This window comes from Miscanthus floridulus, chromosome 5 (assembly GCF_019320115.1).
Source record: "Miscanthus floridulus cultivar M001 chromosome 5, ASM1932011v1, whole genome shotgun sequence".
NCBI classification, from domain to species: domain Eukaryota; kingdom Viridiplantae; phylum Streptophyta; class Magnoliopsida; order Poales; family Poaceae; genus Miscanthus; species Miscanthus floridulus.
In genome coordinates, this window is record NC_089584.1 from 130356847 (window position 1) to 130378845 (window position 21999).

Below are 21999 nucleotides of genomic sequence, written 5' to 3' on the forward strand. Positions count from 1 at the left end.
GTCTAGTGGGTTAGGTGTGGTGCACACTTGCTAAACCTAGCACTAGGTAGCTCCTAAAAGCCCTTAGATCCATTGGAGCAAACTTCATTCACATATGATCGAGAGTTGGAAGTGAATCGAGGGTCAAATACTGACCAGACGCTGGCTCTGAGGTGACCAGACGCTGGCGCAGAGTCCGGTCAGTTCATTTGATCTAGGTGAAATCATCTGGTGTGACCGGATGCTGAGAGGTGAAGTGACCGAACGCTGAGTCCTAGCGTCCGGTCAACTACAGTAAGGTTCTAGAGAGGGAAAATCATGGCCGGACGCGTCCGGTCATATTTTAAACACTAGAGTTCGGGGAGAACTGACCGGAGTGTTTGGTCAACATGACCGGAGCGTCCGGTCAACATGACCAGAGCGTCCGGTCACCCCACAGAAGCACATAAAGGTTCGTTTTTTAGTCATTGTTATAAATACTTCATTCATTCATGTGTGGGGGTACTTTTGCTCATTCCAACAGCTGAGAAACACCTTTGAGAGTGCCAAGAAGAGCAAGGTCCTAGTGAGGTGATTGAGATTTGAGAATCCCAAAGAGAGCCCTCATTAGTGAGATCAAGAGTAGCAAAGTGTGCATCCACCCTTCTCATTAGGCTTGTCGTGGTCAAGTGAGAGTTCGTGCTTGTTACTCTTGGTGATCGCCATCACCTAGACGGCTTGGTGGTGATTGGGAGTTTGGTGATCATCCGGCAGAGCTTGTGGATGACCCAACTCAAGTTGTGAGCGGTTGTAGGGTGATTCACCGCGACGGAGTGTCAAAGAATCAACCCGTAGAGAGCACTTGATCCTTGTGCGGATCAAGGGGGAGCTACACCCTTGCGTGGGTGCTCCAACGAGGACTAGTGGGGAGTGGCGACTCTCCGATACCTTGGCAAAACATCACCGCGTTCCTCCTTCTCTATTTACTTTGAGCATTTACTTTGAGTAATTCAATTCTTGTCATTTACATTCATAGAATTGCCATGCTAGAGTAGGATTGGAACATAGGTTGCTAAACTTTTGTGCGGTAGATCAATAGAAACACTTTCTAGGCACAAGGGGTTAATTGGGCTAACCATAGGACTTAATTATTGCAAAGAAATTTAGAATTAGCCCAATTCACCCCCCTCTTGGGCATCTTGATCCTTTCAATTGGTATCAGAGCCTCGTGCTCACGTATTTAGGCTTAACCGCCTAGAGAAAGATGTCTCACGGGGATGGACCTCCTCCTATCTTTGAGGGGGATGATTTTCCATATTGGAAAATCCGCATGGAGGCGTATTTAGAAGCTCTAGATGTTGGAATACTTAGAGCCGCCTCACAAGGCTTCCCAAAACCTCGGGATGCTACACACCTACAAGGCGATGAGGTGAATTATGAAAAATGGAATGCAAAGGCTCGAAACACCATCTTTAGAGGCCTTTGCAAAGATGTGTTCAACCGGGTGAGGAACCACAAAGACGCCCATGCACTATGGTCGGACGTTTGTGCGCTCCATGAGGGAACAAAGAGTGAGCGTGAGGAACGCTATCATCTTGTCATGAAAAAGCTTAACTCTTTTGAGATGCTTCCCAAAGAATGTGCTAATGAAATGTATTCACGCTTGAATGTTCTTGTAGAGGAAGTCAATGGGCTTGGACTCACTCAAATGCAACCATCCGATGTTGTAAGAAAGATCTTGAGTGTCCTCCCATTGACAAATATGGGCATATTGTGACCAGTGCTTCATCAAGGTGATCTTTCCACCGCTACACCAACACAAATCTTGGGAAAGATCAATGCTCATGAGATGTACATGCACATCACACCACAAGATGGCTCATCCTCTACTAAGAAGAAAGAAAAAGACTTAGCATTCAAAGCTAGCCAAGAGAAGGGCAAAGCAAGGCTTGAGTATGAGAGCTCAAGTGATGATGAAGTTGATGATGCAAGCCTTGCTCTCATGGTGAAAAGAACCGCCAAGATGCTAAAGAAGCTCAACAAGAGTGGCATCAAGTTCGATGGCAAGAAGAAGAAGTTCTTCACAAGCTCTAGAAGGAAGCCAATCTCTGAGATGGATTGCTACAATTGTGGAGAACTTGGTCATCTAGCACATCAATGCACAAAGCCCAAGAAAGACAAGTACAAGAACAAGTACAAGGGCAAGAAAGATGACTCAAGCAATGAAGAAGAAGATGAGAAGAAGAAAAACAAGCCATACAAGAAGAGAGATGGCAAGAAGGACTTCCACAAGAAGAAGAAAAGTGGAAAGGCATACATCGTCGGTGATTGGCTCACGGACATTGATTCATCTAGTGGCTCATCCGATGATGATAGTGACAACGAGAAGGTGGCCGCCATTGTTATTGACTCTTCATCATCTTCACCGCCACCACCGCCATCATCCCCTACACACCTATGCCTTATGGCCAAGGGTGATCGCAAGGTATCAAATGATGATAGTAGTGGTGATGAACATGCTAGCAATGATGATAGCGATAGTGATGATGATGAATATGAATCACCTTCTTATGATGATCTTGTTAAATTGCTAAATCAATACACTAAGATCATTAGAAAGAGTAGAGCTAAGAATGAAAAACTAGAGGCTAAGAATGATTCACTTTTAGCAAAATGTGATATAGCCGAAAAGGCTAGTGTTGAGCTTAGAGAAGCAAATGATGCTATATCATCCAAACTCAAGGAGCTCAAATCTTCTAAGAAAGAGCTTAAAGATAAACATGATAAACTTGAGGGGATGCACAAAGAGCTCATCACTAGCCACAACAAGCTAAAAGAAGAATATACTACTCTTAAGATTAATCATGATAATCTTGTCATTGCTCAAGAATTTCTATCCAATGAGCCACATGATGCTACTAACAATGTTGTTAAGATTGATATAGCTACATCATGTGATGATTTGATCATTGAGAGCATTGAGCAAAGTTCTAGTAGCAAGGGCAAGCAAGTGGTTGAGGCCGATGATTATGATGAGTTTGTCAAGCTCAAGAATGACAATGAAAAGCTCAAGAAAGATCTTGAAGAGCTCAAGACCACCAACACCATAGTGCTTGAAACTAGTGATCATGATGGTGACTTGATTCTTGAGAATGAGAAGCTCAAAGAAGAGAACAAGAAGCTCAAGCAAGAGAAAAATAATGATGCTCTCAAGGAAGAGAACAAGAAGCTCAAGTTGGAGAAAGAGCATCTCAAGATTGGATTGAGCAAGTTCACAAGAGGCAAGCATCTTCAAAGTGAGCTACTAATGAACACCGTCATGAAGATGGATAGAAGTGGCATTGGGTACATGGCAAACAAAGAGAAGAAGGCTCAAGCTCAACAACAACAAAAGCCAAAGCCAAAGAAGTGTTTTGAGTGTGGACAAGAAGGCCACTTTGCCCATGAGTGCCAAACTCCACCACCACAACCCTTGCCCAAGCATGCTAGACCTTTTGCCTTCAATGCTCATTACATGCTTAGAAAGGATTCTAGTGGAAAGATGAAAGTCATGTTCTTAGGACCTCCAAACAAGAATAGGCCTAAGAAAATTTGGGTTGCAAAGTCACTTGTTGAGAAGGTGAAGGGCCCTCAACAAGTTTGGGTTCCTAAAGCTTGATCTCTTGTGTGTAGGTGAACTACAAGACCGGTGGAAGTCATTGGGTTATTGATAGTGGTTGCACACAACATATGACCGGTGATCCTCGTATGTTCACCTCACTAGATGAAGAAGTAGATGGACAAGAAAGAATCACATTTGGAGATAATTCTAAAGGGCAAGGTTAAAGGATTGGGCAAAGTGGCAATATCAAATGATCATTCTATCTCAAATGTGCTCTATGTTGCTTCATTGAGCTTCAACTTGCTATCCGTTGGACAATTGTGTGATCTTGGCTTCCAATGCTTGTTCACCGAGAAGGAAGTTGTTGTATCTAAGAAGGATGATGATCAAGTGATATTCAAAGGATTTAGATACAACAACCTATACTTAGTGGATTTCACCTCCGAAGATGCTAACTTGAAAACATGCCTATTCACCAAAACAACACTTGGGTGGCTATGGCATAGAAGACTTGCTCATGTTGGGATGAGCTCACTCAAGAAGCTAATGAAGAATGATTTGGTGAGAGGGTTGAAGGATGTGAAGTTTGAGAAGGACAAGCTTTGTAGTGCATGTCAAGCCGGCAAGCAAGTTGCAAATACTCATCCAACAAAAGCTTTCATGTCAACCACAAGAGTGCTAGAACTCCTTCACATGGACTTATTTGGACCAACAACATACAAGAGTTTGGGAGGAAATCTTTATTGTCTTGTGATTGTTGATGACTATTCAAGATACACATGGGTATTCTTCCTTCATGACAAATCTAAAGTTGCATCTTGCTTCAAGAAGTTTGCCAAGAGAGCACAAAATGAATTTGAAGTGAAGCTCAAGAAGATTAGAAGTGACAATGGGAAGGAATTTGACAACACAAACATAGAAGCCTATTGTGATGAAGTTGGGATCAAGCATGAGGTCTCCGCAACATATACTCCTCAACAAAATGGTGTAGTTGAGAGAAAGAACCGGACATTGATCACTCTTGCAAGAACAATGCTAGATGAGTACAACACCCTCAAAGCTCTATGGGCGGAAGCTATCAACACCGCATGCTATGCATCCAACCGCCTATTCCTTCAAAAGTTCCTTGGCAAGACACCTTATGAGTTGCTCAATGGGAAGAAGCCGGACGTCTCCTTCTTTAGGGTGTTTGGTTGCAAATGCTACATCTACAAGAAGCGGCAACACCTAGGGAAGTTTCAAAGACGTTGTGATATTGGTTTTCTTGTTGGTTACTCATCAAAGTCCAAAGCATATAGAGTATTTAATCATGCCACCGGCTTGGTTGAAGAAACATATGATGTGGAATTTGATGAATCTAACGGCTCCCAAGGAGCACATGAGAATCTTGATGATGTAGGTGATGAACCATTGAGGGAGGCTATGAAGAACATTCGGTTGGAGACATCAAGCCTAAAGATGATGAAGATGATGTACAAGTGATTGATCCACCTTCTTCATCAAATGTGCCACAAGATGGTGATAAAGATGGGAGAGTAGAAAATGAAGACACTCATGTCTCCCATGATCAAATGGTGGTACAAGCACAAGATGTTGATGCTCCACAACCTCCTCCTCAAGTGGTCAATAGAAGAAACACACCTCTACTACAAGATCATCCACAAGATCTCATCATAGGGAGTCCATCAAAGGGTGTAATGACTCGCTCACAAAAACTTGCTTCATTTATTGCACATCACTCTTTTGTCTCTTGTTTGAGCCTACTAAGGTAGAAGAAGCTCTTCAAGATCCGGATTGGATAAATGCCATGCATGAAGAGTTGAACAACTTCACCCGCAATGAAGTTTGGACTCTTGAAGAGCGGCCAAAAGGTGCAAGAGTCATTGGAACAAAGTGGGTGTTCCGCAACAAGCAAGATGATCAAGGTGTAGTTGTGAGGAACAAGGCAAGACTAGTTGCAAAGGGGTTCTCTCAAGTTGAAGGTTTGGATTTTGGAGAGACCTTTGCACCGGTTGCAAGACTAGAAGCCATTCGTATCCTCCTTGCATATGCATCACATCATGACATGAAACTATATCAAATGGATGTGAAAAGTGCATTTTTAAATGGCTTTATTAATGAACTAGTCTATGTTGATCAACCTCCCGAGTTTGAAGACCCTAGATATCCTAATCATGTTTATAGGTTGTCCAAGGCGTTATATGGGCTTAAGCAAGCCCCAAGAGCTTGGTATGAGCGCCTTCGGGACTTCCTTATTGAGAAGGGCTTCACCATTGGGAAGGTCGACACCACACTATTCACCAAGAAGCTTGATGGGCATATCTTCATTTGTCAAGTGTATGTTGATGATATCATCTTTGGATCATCAAATGAAGATTCTTGCAAAGAGTTTGGTGAATTGATGTCGAAGGAGTTTGAGATGTCAATGATTGGAGAGCTTACATTCTTTCTTGGTTTTCAAGTCAAGCAAATGAGAGAAGGGATTTTCATCTCTCAAGAGAAATATACAAATGATCTTCTCAAGAGATTCAAGATGGATGAATGTAAGCCAATCAAGACACCAATGCCAACTAATGGACATCTCGACCTAGATGAGGGAGGTAACACTGGTTGATCAAACTCTCTACCGCTCTATGATTGGTAGCTTGTTATATTTAACCGCATCTAGGCCCGACATCATGTTTAGTGTGTGTATGTGTGCTAGATTTCAAGCTAATCCTAAGGAAACTCATTTAATTGCCGTTAAAAGAATCCTTAGGTATCTTAAGCACACACCAAGCATTGGCCTTTGGTATCCCAAAGGAGCTATATTTGAATTAGTTGGCTATTCCAATTTGGATTATGCCGGTTGCAAAGTGGATAGAAAAAGCACATCCGGAGGGTGCCATTTGCTTGGTAGATCACTTGTGTCTTGGTCCTCCAAGAAACAAAATAGTGTGGCTTTGTCCACCGCCGAAGCGGAATACATTGCCGCGGGTGCTTGTTGTGCACAAATTCTTTACATGAAACAAACTTTGCTAGACTATGGTGTAGTTCTAGAAAAAGTACCTCTTTTGTGCGAATATGAAAGTGCGGTAAAACTTGCAAATAATCCGGTTCAACACTCACGCACCAAGCACATTGATATCCGCCATCACTTTCTTAGAGATCATGTTGCAAAGAATGATATTTCATTAGAAGGTGTAAGGACCGAGGATCAATTGGCGGATATCTTCACTAAACCGCTAGATGAGGCGACTTTTTGTCGATTGCGGAATGAGCTCAATGTTCTTGATTTTAGTAACTTCACTAAAAAATGAGCTTGTGTTGTCCCTTGCATTGCATTGTAATATACAACATGTTTACTCTTTATGGTAATGCATATAGGGCTTGTCTAACATGGTTAAGATAACCGCCGAAAAGCGTGTGAAGAAGCTTAACCTTGGATCAAACTTGACAAGCAACTAGATTTACTTTCAAGTATTGCATTGCATATGCATGAATGTTACTTTGTCGTTTATCTTCAATTGCCCTCTTATTGCCTATTTTCTTAAAAAGAATTTTAGTCTAAGGCAAAATATTTTAAAAATTTTGAGGGTTTGAGAGAGGTCACTCACATCAGTCCCAATTGGTGTTTATTTGGATCTTATTGAAGTTGGGACTTGGTTGGGAATAGGCAGCACGAAGGACTTTGAAGATTTGCTGGAAAATGGGTGACCGAACGCTGCATCGGACTCTGGTGTCTAGCATTCGGTCAGTTCACAGGAGGTGAACTGCTGCCGAGAAGGAGTGACCGGATGCTGAAATAATGTTTTCCCAGCATCCGGTCAGATGGCGATCCAGCATCCGGTCGATCGAAGACGAAGGAGACTGCTTACACCGGACTCTGGCTGCGTCCGGTCTAGGTTCATCGGACGCATCCGGTCACGATTCTAGGGATTTTGGACCTCTCTGGAATCGAACGGAGCGTCCGATCAATAGGAAACGTGCGGTTTTAGGACTTCTTCTCCGTTTCCTTTTCTGTCTCATCGGGGGCCACCCATATAATCCATCCACCATGACCCAAGGCCGCATTCACGCCGTCTTTGCCTATAGTCAAGCCGCCATAGCCATGCCGCTGCTGCCCACGCCTCTGCTCCGTGCTGCCTACCGGTAGCCGTGCCCACGTCGCCGCTCGCCCTACGCGCCTTGCTCCCACGCCGTCGTGCTGGAGTTCATCTGTCCGCCCGTAGCAAGCCACGCCACTGCACTAGCGTGCCTCCCATGCCCTAGCTCCAGTGCCATCGCCCATGCTCGTGCCCTCATTGTATTGCTCGGCCATCGAATCTCGCCACAATCCTAACCCTAGCCTTGAAGTGTCGACCCGGTGGTTCCCTGATTCGTTCCTTTTCTTATCGATTCACCGGTTCGTCAGGTAGCAAGCCCTCGTTTCCAATTTCGCATCTAAATGCTTGCTTCTTAGGGTTTCATATCTCTAGATATATCGTAATTATTCATATATCCTATCTATTCTATCGTGCAACGAGTCGGTGCCGTTGTGGTTCCATTGGCAATTGTCAGTTAACTCATGGCCAAGCTTGTGAGTATGGATCGAGGCCAAGCCTCGGAAGTGATAGTTGATTGTTGATCTTCATTAGTGACAATTATTCTTTTAGATCCATCAGATGGCTCCTGTCAAGAATGTTGGAGGTGGTCCCGGTGATGAGGATCTAAGGCCCCCGCCTCGCCAGCCTACAGATGCAAAAGGCAAGGCGACAAAGAAGCTAGCGATGAGGAAGCACAAGTACCCTGATGCAGATACAGTGAGAGCAACCGCAGTTGCATAGGCCACAGAGCGCATAGAGAGAGGAGGAGCTTGGAGTGGTGTTGTTATCGCAGATCAGCTTTCTCCATCTACGAGGGCTGCACTTGAGCAGGTTAAGTGCCATCAGGGTGGTCCAACTAGGACTCTCATGGTTGGAGGATGGCATGTCGCTATTGATGAGAGTCAGTCTCAAGGGGAAGCCTCAGCAGCAGCCACAACTAGCAGAGCAGACTCAGGAGGGAGAACAAGCCAAGGAGACAGAGCAGGCACCTCAGCCACAGCTTTGCCACTCTGGTCATATCCGTGCTCTAGTCAGACCGAGGTCAGAGACACAGCAGAGGGGTTCTCGCCCACCGCCTAGACCACAAGGTCTGCCTCCAGTGACTCACTTGAATTTGAGGGCCGCCACGGCCAAGCAGGTTCAACAGCTTAGATTTGTTGACTTTGAGCAGTGGTTCCCGCCGAGGCGAGATGAGCGTGCTTCAGAGGGTTTCTACACACCTCTGTAGGAAGATTTTTATAATGCATATCTTAACAGTGGGGCAGTATTCAAATCTCAGAGGGTGTGCAACATTGAGACCATTGTAGCATTAGCTGGAGATCATATTCGCCCTTACCTAGCTTACCTGCCAGGGCTCACAGATTTACTTGGACGGATAGGCTTATATATTCCATCTTGGGTCCGTCAGTTCTATGCTACACTCTAGATTGACCCACAACATAGATTTATACACTTTGCATTCAGAGGCAGAGATTACATGTTGATGAACATTAGGGTCAGAGAGATACTCAGGCTTCAAGAGCAGCCCATCCGGCTACATGAGGTTTGCTATGGACAGACAGCGCCCCCTAGACGCCCTCATGGTGATATGGTGCCCCCTATAGATCTAGTCCACCATTGCTTCACAGAGCCTTTCGGTGAGGGGTCGAGCAGGACACCTAGTGATCTCACTTCGACTGCTAGAGTGCTTGATGCCATTATGAGGAGGACACTGTTTCTAAGGATGGGGTATCGCGAGGGCTTGACTCACATACAGTTATGGTTACTAAACACTCTGATGCAGCAGATAGTGTTTGACATTTGGGATCTTCTCCTATCAAAGATGGAGGATACTATTGCAGAGGGGTTCAGGGGTCACAGGCAGCTGCCATATGCTCACTGGATTACATTCCTGATCCACAGGGCAGTTACTGTAAGGCCACCAGAGATGCTGGCAGAGTATAGTGATGCTACTACAGAGTTCCCTGCATACAACATGACTCAGATGATCTGTCATAGTACAGTGAGGACACCCAGTCAGTCGAGCCGACGTCCAGAGGTGCTAGAGACTGTAGCTCAGCAGGATGAGACCATCAGGAGCATAACAGCTATAGAGGAGGAGTAGCTTGATGCTCAGTAGGAGGGGATTGTCGTGAGCGACCCAGGTGACAGCTCAGATGATGACTACCAGCCTATTCCTCAGATGCCTCCACATCGACATGACCATGAGGCTGGTAGTTCTAGTTCAGCTCCACCTACACCGTAGATAGACCCTACTCTACTTGCCATACTTGAGTGGATGAGGCAGAATCAGGCTTGCGAGGCTCAGGAGACAGCTGCCACTTTTGCTCAGGTTCAGACTAGGCAGGATGAGTTCTAGCGACAGCAGCAACAGCAGGCTATACAGTAGCAGTAGCAGGCCATGTTTCAGCAGCAGCTTCTCATGCAGCAGCAACTACTGGGGTTTATGTAGCATGTTGTGATAGCTATTGGGGCTCCACCGCCACAGCCTTCACCCCAGCTTGGTCAGCCTGCCACCACTTCTATGACTCCAGCATTACAGCCTAGTGGGCTTCAGAGTCAGGGACAACCAACAGCACAGTTTGCGTCACCTATAGAGCATGTGTCCTAGTGGTTTACCTCGCTAGTGTTAGCCCCGCAGTTCACACCTCTTCAGATGGGCTTCACACCTGACTCAGACTTCCTCGCTGCTAGTGCTAGATACCTTAGTCTCCAGGAGCCTTGGAGCGACTTTCAGTGAGTTGACAAGGCAACCTACTCCACCATATTTACATGTCCCAGGTCCTTCTACAGTTGCACCTATTACCGGGTCTACAGAGATGCTCCCTTCCTTTGTTGCATCATCAGAGCCACCTGCTTCAGTGATACCTGCACAGTCTATGGCCACTCCAGTCTCTGATCTGACCCAGACCGCTTCAGCATCGCTTCCAGCTACACAGGATCAGATAGCTCAGAGCTCAGGGTTAGATGATGATGGCACACAGTTCCAGCTCGCTCCTCGTACCTCAGCGCTCGACTCATCCGCTATAGCCCCACTGACCGACCCTTAGGTTTTGGTGTTTGACGCCAAAAGGGAAGATGGATCGAGTATGTTAGACCTAGGAGGAGCGACTTAGGGGGAGCTTAGTTTATCTATTATATTTGGTTTTTATGTGTGATACACTATTATGCATTCATGAGTTTACTTTTATGCATCAAACTATATTTATGTGATAGTGATATCTACGTGATCGTGATATGTGACATGTGTGCTCTCTACTTTGAATCTTTTATATGTCATATCACTAGTGTTATGCTCATTTGCTTTGCTTCCATGTTTTACTCCGATGCAAATGAGCTTTATTAGTTGTACGCATGCTTATTTCATATCTTTTGAGTACATCATGTTGGCTTGGGTCATATAAGCTTGCCTAACTCTTTTGTTCTTATTGTCAAAAGCTTATATGAACCAAGCATGTTAAAAACCTCAACTCTTTCACATACTCGAGGTGGTATTGTCATCAATCACCAAAAATGAGGAGATTGAAAGCATCTAGGCTCCTAGTTGGGCTTCGGGGTTTAATGACAATACGTGATTACTATGACTAACATGTGTTTTATAGAGGCAATTAAGTTAGGTCATGGTAATGGAGATCGATTGGGCTATCATGGTGGTCATGCCCCTTACGATGGAAATCGTTTTAGTTTTCAAATGATGGACAACAAGGTTAAGGATGGACTAGTTCTAAGTGTTGATTGGAGTTAAAGAGACACTTAGAGTAGTTTAGGACTTTGTTTTTCCTTTGGCCATACTATTAAGGGGGGTATGGATGGGTAGCTTGACCTAGGTGAGTCTAGTGGGTTAGGTGTGTTGCACACTTGCTAAACCTAGCACTAGGTAGCTCCTAAAAAGCCCTTAGATCCATTGGAGCAAACTTCAATCACATATGATCGAGAGTTGAAAGTGAATGGAGGGTCAAATACTGACCGGACGCTGGCTCTAGGGGTGACCGGATGCTGGCGCAGAGTCCGGTCAGTTCATTTGATCAAGGTGAAATCGTCTGGTGCGACCGGACGCTGAGAGGTGAAGTGATCGGGACGCTGAGTCCCAGCGTCCGGTCAACTACAGTAAGGTTCTAGAGAGGGAAAATCACGACCAGGACTGCGTCTGGTCAGTGTTGAACGGACACTATCCAACGTCCGGTCACATTTTAAACACTGGAGTTCGGGGAAAACTGACCAGAGCGTCCGGTTAACATGACCGGAGCAGTCTGATCACCCCGCAGAAGCACATAACGGTTCGTTTTTTAGCCATGGTTATAAATACTTCCTCCATTCGTGTGTGGTGGTACTTTTGCTCATTCCAACAGCTGAGAAACACCTTTGAGAGTGCCAAGAAGAGCAAGGTCCTAGTGAGGTGATTGAGATTTGAGAATCCCAAAGAGAGCCCTCATTAGTGAGATCAAGAGTAGCAGAGTGTGCATCCACCCTTCTCATTAGGCTTGTCGTGGTCAAGTGAGAGTTCGTGCTTGTTACTCTTGGTGATCGCCATCACCTAGACGGCTTGGTGGTGATTAGGAGTTTGGTGATCATCCGGTAGAGCTTGTGGATGACCCAATTCAAGTTGTGAGCGGTTGTTAGAGATTCACCGCGATGGAGTGTCAAAGAATCAACCCATAGAGAGCACTTGATCCTTGTGCGGATCAAGGGAGAGCTACACCCTTGCGTGGGTGCTCCAACGAGGACTAGTGGGGAGTGGCGACTCTCCGATACCTCGACAAAACATCGCCGCGTTCCTCCTTCTCTATTTACTTTGAGTAATTCAATTCTTGTCATTTACATTCATAGAATTGTCATGCTAGAGTAGGATTGGAACATAGGTTGCTAAACTTTTGTGCGGTAGATCAATAGAAACACTTTTTATGCACAAGGGGTTAATTGGGCTAACCATAGAACTTAATTATTGCAAAGAAATTTAGAATTAGCCCAATTCACCCCCCCTCTTGGGCATCTTGATCCTTTCAATTGATGTCGGAGCCTCGTGCTCACGTATTCAGGCTTAACCACCTAGAGAAAGATGTCTCACGGTGATGGACCTCCTCCTATCTTTGAGGGGGATGATTTTCCATATTGGAAAATCCGCATGGAGGCGTATTTAGAAGCTCTAGATATTGGAATACTTAGAGCCGCCTCACAAGGCTTCCCAAAACCTCGAGATGCTACACACCTACAAGGTGATGAGGTGAATTATGAAAAATGGAATGTAAAGGCTTGAAACACCATCTTTAGAGGCCTTTGCAAAGATGTGTTCAACCGGGTGAGGAACCATAAAGACGCCCATGCACTATGGTCGAATGTTTGTGCGCTCTATGAGGAAACAAAGAGTGTGCATGAGGAACGCTATCATCTTGTCATGAAAAAGCTTAACTCTTTTGAGATGCTTTCTAAAGAATGTGTTAATGAAATGTATTCACGCTTGAATGTTCTTGTAGAGGAAGTCAATGGGCTTGGACTCACTCAAATGCAACCATCCGATGTTGTGAGAAAGATCTTGAGTGTCCTCCCCATTGATAAATATGGGCATATTGTGACCATGCTTATCAAGGTGATCTTTCCACCGCTACACCAACATAAATCTTGGGAAAGATCAATGCTCTTGAGATGTACATGCACATCACACCACAAGATGGCTCATCCTCTACTAATAAGAAAGAAAAAGACTTAGCATTCAAAGCTAGCCAAGAGAAGGGCAAAGCAAGGCTTGAGTATGAGAGCTTAAGTGATGATGAAGTTGATGATGCAAGCCTTGCTCTCATGGTGAAAAGAACCGCCAAGATGCTAAAGATGCTCAACAAGAGTGGCATCAAGTTCGATGGCAAGAAGAAAAAGTTCTTCACAAGCTCTAGAAGGAAGCCAATCTCCGAGATGGATTGCTATAATTGTGGAGAACTTGGTCATCTAGCACATCAATGCATAAAGCCCAAGAAAGACAAGTACAAGAACAAGTACAAGGGCAAGAAAGATGACTCAAGCAATGAAGAAGAAGATGAGAAGAAGAAAAACAAGCCATACAAGAAGAGAGATGGCAAGGACTTCCACAAGAAGAAGAAAAGTGGAAAGGCATACATCATCGGTGATTGGCTCACGGACATTGATTCATCTAGTGGCTCATCCGATGATGATAGTGACAATGAGAAGGTGGTCGTCATTGTTATTGACTCTTCATCATCTTCACCGCCACCACCGCCATCATTCCCTACACACCTATGCCTTATGGCCAAGGGTGATCGTAAGGTATCAAGCCCCTACACACCTATGCTGGCTTCGAGGTGACTGGACGCTGGCGCAGAGTCCGGTCAATTTATTTGATCAAGGTGAAATCGTCTGGTGCGACCGAACGCTAAGAGGTGAAGTGACCGGACGCTGAGTCCCAGTGTCCGGTCAACTACAGTAAGGTTCCAGAGAGAGAAAATCACGACCGAACGTGTCCGGTCACATTTTAAACACTGGAGTTCGAGGAGAACTGATCGGAGCATCCGGTCACCCCGCAGAAGCACATAACGGTTTTTTTCAGCCATGATTATAAATACTTCCTCTATTCGTATGTGGGTGTACTTTTGCTCATTCCAACAGCTGAGAAACATCTTTGAGAGTGCCAAGAAGAGCAAGGTCCTAGTGAGGTGATTGAGATTTGAGAATCCCAAAGAGAGCCCTCATTAGTGAGATCAAGAGTTGCAAAGTGTGTATCTACCCTTCTCATTAGGCTTGTCGTGGTCAAGTGAGAGTTCATGCTTGTTACTCTTGGTGATCGCCATCACCTAGATGGCTTGGTGGTGATTGGAAGTTTGGTGATTATCCGACGGAGCTTGTGGATGACTCAACTCAAGTTATGAGTGGTTGTGGGTGATTAACCGCGATGGAGTGTTAAAGAATCAACCCATAGAGAGCACTTGATCCTTGCGTGGATCAAGGGGGAGCTACACCCTTGCGCGGGTGCTCCAATGAGGACTAGTGGGGAGTGGCGACTCTCCGATACCTCTGCAAAACATCGCCGTGTTTCTCCTTCTCTATTTACTTTGAGCATTTACTTTGAGTAATTCAATTCTTATCATTTATATTCATAGAATTACCATGCTAGAGTAGGATTGGAACATAGGTTGCTAAACTTTTGTGCGGTAGATTAATAGAAACACTTTCTAGGCACAAGGTGTTAATTGGGCTAACCATAGAACTTAATTATTGCAAAAAAATTTAGAATTAGCCCAATTCACCCCCCCCTCTTGGGCATCTTGATCCTTTCAGAAGGTGACGCCGCCACAGCCACCGCGGAGGCAAGGCAAGATGGATGTGTTCGGCATGTCCCCGCACTGTCTGCCGGTGGGTCTGGATGCCGCCACCACCGTGGCCACATCCGGACCTTTGGGACCCAATGTGGTGACGCCGGACACCACTCGCTCCTCCTCCCTCTCTCCGGGTGCAGCCCCGTTCTACCCACGTTGCTCCGCCGGATGGCGCTCGAAGCGACGTCGATGGGAGGACGACGACGGTGAGTGCGACGACAACCACCCCACATCCTACCTTGATGCCCTTCGTCGCCCGGTGAAATTGGTATCTGCATCCCCGCCATGCACTCAGACTTGCCCAGTCGTGGGTGGGGGCCATGGTGGAGCGGACACCAGACGACAGGGATCTCAACGAAGACAGAGGAAACGTAGCCATCCGCACCCATAGCTGTTGTGCGGCATGCCTGCTCGGCCCATGGATGGCCGCGTCCCTGCTGGCCAATGCCTTGGCTGCCGTGGACAGGTATCCGCCCCAACGCCGATGGGTGGCGTGAAATCCTTCCATGGCAGGAGACAGATTCTGCGGCTGCCAAGGTTGAGCCTCACCGTGGTCCAATGTAGTTTTCGTAGGCCCAGAAGATTCCCGCAGAGCTTCACAGCAGATGCTTCAACTGCCTTTCCTACTCGCACGGAGTAGCGACTTGCCGATTGCCTCGGCGTTGCCTGCGCTGCCATGGCTTCTGCCACCTCGCCAAGGATTGCAAGCAGCTCAGGTCTGCTTCGACGACGAAGGTGAAGGGCGGCGACCTATCATGGAACGCTGCTCGTGGCAGCGACCCATCAGCCTCCCAGCACGTGCCCCATGGCGGCCCATCGCCGTGTTGGGTGCCACGGGGGGCACTGATGGTACCCGATGATGACGCAGGCGGCGCCGGAGTAAGTCGGCAAGGGACACCAGCACGGACGCGCCTACTGACTACGGTGACAACACCGCTACTTCTAGTGATGCACACCTCCACGAGCCAGATCCGTTGGAGTTGTAGGAGTGCGCACGTGCGGGACCTCCCGCACGGGTCAACCTAATGCTGGAGGTGCTCACCGCTTCGCTCGCTGTCAGCCGACCAGCAGGGGCGACTAGCCCTCAGGAAGTGGAAGCGTCGCTGGCAGACACCAGTTCGCCAACAAAGGCAGCTCAGTGGGTGACGGGCTCACCTACGCTGTCGCCTGTGCAGGGGCAGCCACACGTCACACCACCGCGAGAGGGACAACCTGGCACCGTGGATTCCGAAGCATTCCTATTGCCACCTCGAGGAGGTCACCACGACATTGTGGATGCCAAGGCGTGTGCACAAAGCCCCGACACCACCCCCATAGGCACGGATGTGGCCACCCCTCCTAGATCAGCTGACTCCGCCGCCCAAAGGCTCAAGCGATTCACCGACAAGATCCTACGTAAGGCGCCATCGCCATCGCTGCCGCTGCCGCTGCCGACTGTGGAGGCACAACCAAGGTTGCTGACCCGCAGCAGGAGGATCGCTGCACAGCCACTCTCCCGCGTTCCGGTTTCTAAGCGGGAGAGGTGCTGATGATGAATGAAATGGAATTCATTGACGGGCAGATGAGGCCGCCTTCCACATGACAGCCAAGAACGTCTACGACAGCATCTTCGTCGACTAGCTCAATCCCTCGCAGGCTGAGGCAATGTGACAACTCTTTTCGGAATCACAGGGAGAGCGACCGAGGCACCACGCATGCAAGCGCGTCTAATCGCCGGTGATGGCTAGGTAGCATGATTAGCGAGTAATGGCTCATGATCTCCTTCCGCTAGGGAGGGCAGAGCCGATTGTATAACACTATTCCCTAGTGTATCTTTCACTATTTCTCGATCTTAATATAGAACAAAAATATTGTGCGACCATGTTCAAACACTGATGGGCCGCGTCTTATCCTGCCACCAAACCCGAGGCCCTTTGACGCGTCGGGAGTAAAGTTTAGGATGTGTCACATCGGGTGTCACATAGGGTCTCACATCGGATGTTCGGATACTAATTATAAAACAAATTACAGAAGACATGACTAATTCGCGAGACGGATCTATTGAGCCTAATTAATCCATCATTAGCGCATATTTACCGTAACACAACATTGTCAAATCATGGACTAATTAGGCTTAATAGATTCGTCTTACAAATTAGTTTCAATCTATATAATTAGTTTGTAATTAGTCTATATTTAATACTCCAAATTAGTGTTAAATATCCGATATGACAGGACTTAGGGAAACCAAACACCGCCATTTGGTACTCACCAAAAATATGCAGACAGTTACACCCACTCATAAAATGCCAATTCTTCCGGGACTTCGCTTTTCAACGGGCAGACGCTATAATTCACCTCCTCGTTCGTTGCCCGCCTGCCTTTTCCAAGTTCCAGTCGCAGTCCGATCCTTGCTTGAACTGATCAACATTCCTGTGAGTCAAGGACGCCTGCGCCACTTTCCCAAACATTACAACGGCCGTAAGCCAGTAAAAGTCCCGTGAGATCCTCAGAAATCACCACAGCGTACGGCCTGTGCTGTGTACATAGACGTGTCCATGGATATATGTAGCTGATAATCTCATCAGTAACACTTGTTCGTGGATCAGAAGTTGCAGAAGGCAATGGCCAGCCACGAGCACAAGATCCACCACCTCGACCAGCCCTACTACGGCCCGCCCATCCCTCCCGCAGCACCGACGGCCGCCGGTGCCGGCGTCCGCCCGCCGGCGCGCAGCCGTGACGCGTACGCGCTCTTCTGCCACGCCTTCCGCGTGCTGACGCTCGTGCTCATCGCGCTCGGCGTCGTGGCGCTGGTGCTCTGGCTCATCTACCAGCCCAGCAGCCTCAGGGCGTCCGTGGACTCCGCGCAGCTCACCCGCTTCGACCTCGCCAACGCCAACGCCAATAACGGCACCCAGCTGCTGCGCTACAACCTCACCGTGGGCGTCAGCATCCTGCATCCGCAACCCGAACCGGAAGCAGGCCGTGCTGTACCGGCGCCTGGACGCCGTAGCGCTCTACGGCGGCGAGCGGTTCGGGTACGTGGACTTCCCGCGGACGCGGCAGGACCGGAAGAGCACGATGGAGGTGCGGCCGAGCTTCCATGACTAAGTTCATGACTACAAATGAGTTCATGACTAAGCACAAATAAGTTCATCTCACAAAAAATGAGTTCATCTCACAAAAAAATAAGTTTTTTTGTTGAATGTGCTTGGATTCAGTTTTTTTTAGTATTTATTTGTGAACATGTAGTCCCACTTTCTTAAAAATGTTCGAAATATTTATGAAATGATCATGGACCAAAATTTAATATAAGCACGTAAATTTTGAAACACCGTACTTTTATTTGAAACTTAATATATACACGTAGAAATTTATTTAAACTATAGAAAACCGTAAATGATTTTCAAATTTTTTTGTACTTTTACGCAACAACATATATGCAGTCTATTTCAAGTAAAAATATTGTTGTTACAAGTACTATTTTGATTAGAATATTCACCTGTCTTAATTAGTTAAAATAATAAAATAATTAATTTTTTGAGGGAAAAATATTTAATAAAGATGAACCTTTCACGTGCGACCTCCAAGCCCACAGTCGGCCCATCTATCCCTCCCACCCAACCCTAGGTCACAACACACACGGACATAGCCTATCTATCGAGCCACCACTCCCTCCGCACCCCCTCTTCTATTCGCTCTCTCCTGCTCCCTCTCCGCAGCTCTCCCACCCGGTGCTCTCTTCCTCATGGAGGAGCTCGATTCTACAAGGAAGATCTCGATCCGGTTAGGAGGTCCCGGATCCGTCTCGGGTCCAAGAGGCGGCCACGGACGGGCTTGGGATGCGGAGGCGTGGGCTCGAGATGCGGCAGTGGCGTAGATCCGAGCAGCGGCAGCCGGCGTAGGTCCGGGATGCGGTGGCTGTAGTTTCCATGAGGGCCAAGGAGGCAACAGCGGCGTGGCTCGAGAGGCGCGGAGCCATGAGATGCGGCAGCGGCGCGGGATGTGGCGGCGCACCCCCATCAGGCGGCACTCTGGGAGGAGCTGGCGGTTCGAGCTCTGAGGAGGACGAGGCCACGGCGGCGGCGGCGGCCACCACTACCCACGACGACGCGCGCTCCTGACGTCACTACAATGTGAGACAGCCCTCCATCTCCTCTTGTGTAATTTATCTGCTTGTGTAAATACAATTATGGTTTGATCTCGTCATCTCGTGTGTGTTTATGGCCGGCTGCTAAGTGTGGACTCGAGATCGATAAATGTTTAGTGAACTGCTAGATAAATTAATCTTTGATTTGTAAGTGTACTACTGCTACATGTTTTTTCATCATCTGTAGAACATGATTTTGAACTAAATGCAGGTAAAAAAATACTGGTCTCAGATATGAATTAGTTTTCTTAGTAAACATCACCGAAGAGAGCACTAGTTTGCTGACAAAAATAATTTTGCCATTAAGAGCTATTGTTATTTTTTCCCTCCAATCTAAGATTTCTGAATTGGTCTCTCTTGTTTTCTGAATTGATTACAATATTAAGTAAAACAGAAAGTTTTGTGAACAGTAGTCATATATGTAAGATGATGATTTTACAGATAGATATACAGTATTCCATGAAACGAGTAGACTTGCATCTATTTTTCTCTGAAAGGGTCTCTCATGATATATTTGTGCCATTTAATTGTTTGAGCATTAATGAAGTGTAACTGTTTTGAGTCATTCTTTTCAGAAGGTTGTACTTCATTAGTCAAACTTTCAGCCTGTTCGCTTGTTGGTTTCAGCCAGCCCAAACCAGCCAGCCAACAGTGTTTTTCTCTCACAATAAACCAGCACCAGCCAGCCCAAATCAGCCCAGAAACCAACCAGCAAACAGGTCGTTTGTGTCGGGTTCATAAACCCGAGGTCCCTCGTAGACCGGCTTCCCAACAAAAAGCTCGGCCCAAGCAGACAACGAGCAACTCATGGGCCGGCCCAAGTATCTGAACAAACAGGCCAGAACGGCGATCCAATCACCGACCGGAATGTCTGGTCAAGGAGGAGCGACACCCGTTTTCTGACTCCGGCCCACCTCACCGACCGGAGCGCTCGCTCCGACTCCAGCCGCCTTCGGATAGCCTCTCCGACCAGAAGGCCTGGCCAAAGCACTACTTCCGACTCCGACCCCGCGTCTCCGACCGGGGTACGTAGAAGCCCTGCTCACCGCTCTTCTCTGACTGGCACAACCAGAGCCGACTGGGACCAACCGACCGGGGACGCCCGCCTGGAAAGGACCAGTGAACGAACGGAGAAAGCAAGGCAAGGCGCTCAAGTCAAACCACGACACCAGAGACCGTACCCTGTACACCTGCAGGAACAGTACTCTGCAACCGTCCTGACACAAACAGTGTTGTAGGCGCCGATATTTTCCTCTACAGTATTGTGGGTGCCGTTAACTCCCATATGGTAAGGCCCTCCACATGCCTCTGGGCATCAACAGTGTTGTGGGCGCCGGGATTTACCGTACCGAGCGAACATAGTGAAACTCCTCACATGCCTCTGGGCATCGACAGTATATGTAGGTATCGACATCTGCCATACCCGAACAAGGCGACATAACCTCCCACGTGCATCTGACATCCAACAGTGTTGTGGGCGCCTACCATCATCTTGTACCCGACGGCGTGGGCAGCAAGGCTTAGAAGCATATGTATTCCCTCCCTCTCACTTGTAAGGTCATCCCTTTCATTTATAAAAGGGGATGCGCTCTCTTCCAAGAAACTCAGTTAATCCAAAGGGAATTCCAGATTCATTAGATCGACCAAGTTTACTAGTTCACAACCACAGAACCGCTAGGTTTGGACCTCAAGCACACACTTAATCACTTAGTTCATAGCGGAGCTCCTGTCGCTCTCGGCCCTTCCGACCGGAGCCGACCGGACCTCTTGTAGACCCCATCTTTCTCCTTCTCGTTTGTAACCCCACTGCAAACTTCGAGCACTTGGACTCAGGAATAAAGTCACCGACCGACTCAAACTGTACGTAGGGCATGTTGCCTGAACCAGTATAAACCATGTGTCATTGAGTGCTAAGTCACCTCCGATCACAACATACGACAAAACTACAAACATTTACTTGTTGGTCACTTTCTGCACCGACATTTTGATTTTAAATGAGCAATACATTATAGTCACTGCATTTGCATAATTCAATTGCAGTTCCCACCACCATATGGCGCCCAGCCTGTCATGTATAATAGTCAACCTGGAGCATCACCACAGGGTTACATGCATCCTGCTGGTTACATGCATCTTGTTAATAGTACATTTTATGCCTCTCTAAATTATTCTCTGTTCTGAAGCCAAAAAGTTTGTGTCTGATAACTTATCTTTTGAAATGCCAAACTTAGTGTTTTTTATGCCATGCGTATATCTAGTTGATGCTGATAATGATGATGTACTACTCAAAATGCACTGGTATTTTTATGCTCGTTACAGAACAATATCTAGACATTGTATGATTTCCTAGATAATTTTGTTCTGTTAGAAATGAACCTTTCATTGTTGAATTAATACATTCTTTTGAAATAAAGATACACCTCATGCATTATCACTGTTGTTTGGCAGTTCTGGGTGGTTTCATTGATATGCAATTCTGGATACTTTTGTTTGGTAGTTCTAAAGATTTGCAAGGACACAATTGGAAAGCAAGATTGTAGCTTGAAGTGAATTTCAGCTTTTATTGATTTTTATCTTCTGGTAGTAGGGCCTGTTCTGGGGAATAAATATGGCTACATATGTATGTAAATGTGCGGAAGAGAGCTTGCACCCTTGTTGCAGCCCGATCAGCTAATCCAACAGTCAGCTACTGAATCCAAATACATACTGCATAAGCTAATCACACTATATTATCTTTGTGGTTTCAGTAACATGTGGTTTTAGCTGAATGTCTATACTAGTTTCCTGTATTTATCTTTCAATTTTATTATTACCTAAATCCTAAAGGCTACAACTATTTATCTGAGTAGCTTCAAAATGCTTTTACTGGTGGCAGAACACTGTTTTTAGCTTTTACTGATGGTAGTTGCTTCTTCATATACAATG

The 21999-nt window shown here is 46.6% G+C and overlaps 1 pseudogene; it reads left to right on the forward strand.

Annotated features, from left to right (window-relative positions):
- The first annotated feature begins 17545 nt into the window (after positions 1-17545).
- LOC136455349 (NDR1/HIN1-like protein 10) lies at positions 17546-18035 on the forward strand (annotated as a pseudogene).
- Positions 18036-21999: the final 3964 nt, after the last annotated feature.